The following is a 3,682-nucleotide window of genomic DNA, read 5'->3' as shown; positions in this document are numbered from 1 at the left end:
TAATATGAAGTCGATTCAATCAATCAGCATAAACAGAATTTCGTCGTCTCCCAGCTGCCAAGTTGCAACATGATGCAACACGCAACAGCGAGCAAACGAAATCGCTTGATGTTACAAACCGCAATAAGATACGGGCTAAAACCGTTGCGTGTGTGAGAGCACCATCGGTGTTTATTCGCTGGATACACTATCTACTGTCTACTGAACGCAATAATCTGCTTACATGCGACACGGGGACGGGAACATTTTCTTCAACCAAGCTGCACAACACTACACAAAACATGTTATTTTGTTGCTTCAATGAGAGTGCTATCGGTCCGGCTCGACAAGAAATCATTTTTGTGCATCCGTGCTACGAAACTGAGGAAAAACTATAGAAACTGAAAAAGAGGTGGAGCTTATCAAATGATCGCTCTGAGCCGGAATGAAGTCACACATATTTTTCAAGTTATATCATTCCACCACGTACGTAAAATAATTCATTCCTATTTTCATCCCTATATAAGAGCCAGTTTCAGTCGAAGCCGCTCATAATAGTTCTGAACAGCGACGACAGCAGTCCTCCCTTAGCAGCAGCGGGAGCGAGCAGTGGGTACTATCGATAGCGGATAGCGGCCACAACTGTGGCGTGGCTGCGAATAAGCGTAGCAGTTTCAGCGGATCTCACCATCGATAGCAGCAGAGCCAGCAGATGCAGGTACAGCGGATACCAATGGCGGCCACAACTGTGGCATGGCTACGGATAGCGTTGCAGGTGCTCAGCAGTTAAGCCAGCGTATAGCGGCCACAACTGTGGCATGGCTATGCATAGCGTAGCTGTTACAGCGGGTATATCAGCTCGATAGTAGCAGGGTCAGCTGATGCAACGACACTCCCTTCACTAAAATGCTGTTTCAGTGTGGTAGCAGGAAGCATCAGCAGCAGGCTTGCATGAAGTGAATACATCAGCCAGCAACTTTCTCTAAGGCCTCTGCCATAGTTGACGCGAAAAGCGGCGCGAACCGATTCGCTCGGCCGTAGGTTAATGTACAGCCACAGAACGGAAGGTCATCTGTGATACGAAAACTGCTAAGTGCTCAATGAATTTTGCAGCGCTCCCTAGGGGTGGAAAGAACGCTTTTTACACGGAAAATAAACAGAATTTATGCTACTTTTATCGAAATCAATCAAACACACTGGTATAAATCTGTCGGCGAAAACACTACAGGTTAACCCTGCTAAGCATCTGTGAGAAGGAAAACACATTATTTCTAGGGGCTTGACAACTTTATTTCATGAAAAATATTTCGGTAATATTACACGATATTGGTTAATATATTTATTAATATCTATCATTAATTTATTTATTTATTTACATTAACTTTTCAATCATAGCGACATGTTGAAACGGTTTGATCAACAAGTAGGCACGAGCGGGGAAGCGTTTTTTTGTTTTGTACGGTTGGAGACGAAGCATCACCAAGCGACAGCAAATAACTTTTTCTACTTGTTAATAGATTCTTACTAACTAAGCAAATGAAAATCGCAAATTCATGTGTTTCAAGTTGTGAATTGCTTCTAAAATGAATGAATATCAGTAGCAAGGTATGTAGCTTTACCGGATTTATAATATGAATGCATCGAAATAGTATATTATTAGATGCGATGAATTTTGGTCATCGGTTGTTTTAATAAACAACTTTAGTCTTTGGCATTTTTTTTTGCAATATAGCCGGTTGTACTTTTGGCATACCGTTTTACTATGTTTCTATACACCAACATCACAACGACGATTATATGACTTCAAAGAGTTTTGATGTAACTAGAGGTGTGTCTGGAAATGCAACGATAAACACTTAGTAACAATGAATACAATCGAATTTTGCTAGTTGCACTAAATTCGTAGCCCAACTAGTGAAGGACTTTCACGCGTTGGGTTGAGCTATCCAGGTTGCAAGATGACACCGGTTGTTTCTTTTTGTTAGGATTACTAATCACCTATTGGGTTACGCAGTGTCTTGCCCCTAGCATCCTTCAAAACAGCTGACTCAGATAGCGGCATAGATAATTGTAGAACTGTTCCTTTATTGTTTTTCAGTAATCTACTCCTTTCAACTGTGAAAATAATCAGATTATTAACACGAGTTACATGAAGTGAGAGTCGCATCTTTTATTTCAAGTCTCTAATTACCACCTCGTTTAGAGTCCTCTTAAAGAATATTCGTATATAACGTAACGTGAAGTTCGGAAATTTTCAAAACCCCCATCAACTAAGTAACGCAAATTTGCATGGTGGTCTTATGCAGTTTAACACTTCGCTGGATACCTTTCCTCCACCTCTCCCCTGAGCGCGTTATCTATTATACGAATGTTTCCATATATGAACGAACGCTAGAGGTAAGGCACTATTGATATACAATGGTGATTCGCTTACCAAATGCTCCTTAGTCGGGGGTTTGTTAGTTGGGCCCTCATCCATCTAAAAAGCGCTCTTATGTCAAAATTGAACGTCATTCAAATGCATGCAAGAAACCCAAAAAGTGAATAAATAATAAAATAAATTTTGACTACTCGTACTTGAGTTTATTTGTCATTGATTGTTGATGGTTACCTTGGATTACTCGAAAAAAAATGACATTGATTAATTCGGAGTAATCTCAGGTTACGACGCATTTCGAAACCTCTTGAAACGAACCTCTTGAGATCCTTTTTCAGTGTTCTGTAAGGTTGTCACTTTCGGTTGTCAGCAGGGATACCAAATTTGTCAGCAAAACGCTGATTTGTTTTGATTCGCAGGTATGTGCTTTTTTTTCAATCTCCATCCCGCATAATCAATAACCATAAACGGATGATAATCCATATGGTTTAACGATACCCCATACAGTCGAAACTATATCCCGAACTAGTTGTTAGGCACGTTTTATGGTTATTGATTATGCGGGATGGTTAACTACATTTTTTTCCCTATGACTTTCTCAAAATGTGTGCAGATTTTTACAGACTTCTGCCTGCTCGAGCGCATTTTTTCGAATCACGATTAGATTTTTATCAGATTTCAAAAAAAAGACTGCACAATGGAACCAGTACCTCTTACAATCGCATTATTCGTTGCCCTAGAAGCTAACCTGATCTTACTTAACCTTATTCTGCTTATTTTTATTTAAATGGCATGTCGCATGTCGCATCAATGAGTAGAAAATCTATACTCTCCAGAATGGACTAGAGTCAATCGGCAAAATATTTAATATAATCTAATAAGAGGATGAAACTAGTTTATAAATTTTATTTCCGAATAAAGATGTGATTCATTTATTATAAATATTCGGAAAATTTGCGTTAAAAAATCCATCTGTGCCATGATTTTTAAAAACTCAAAGTACTTTCTTGAGTTGCAAAAAAAAACTCACGAGCTGCATTTTATATTTTAACAATTTTCAAAAAAAACCATCTATAACACATGGTACAATTGTAAATGGAAGAATTGCAACATTACCGGTTTAAAACGCAAGATTTTTCAATAACATTGATTGTTGCTCGTGTTTCAAATCAACACTTGTCGATTACAATACCTTCGTTACACTATTGTAATATGACAAACTCCACAAATGTGAATAATTGCGAATTTTTCCCAAAACGTTTTTGCATCGAACGTAAGAGATTGTATTAAACGGGTTAAACTGTTGAAATAACCGTCAACTCAAAA

Source organism: Wyeomyia smithii, chromosome 1, assembly GCF_029784165.1.
Source record: "Wyeomyia smithii strain HCP4-BCI-WySm-NY-G18 chromosome 1, ASM2978416v1, whole genome shotgun sequence".
Lineage (NCBI taxonomy): Eukaryota > Metazoa > Arthropoda > Insecta > Diptera > Culicidae > Wyeomyia > Wyeomyia smithii.
The sequence above is the reverse complement of the archived record's forward strand: the minus strand, read 5'-3'. Positions refer to the sequence as shown.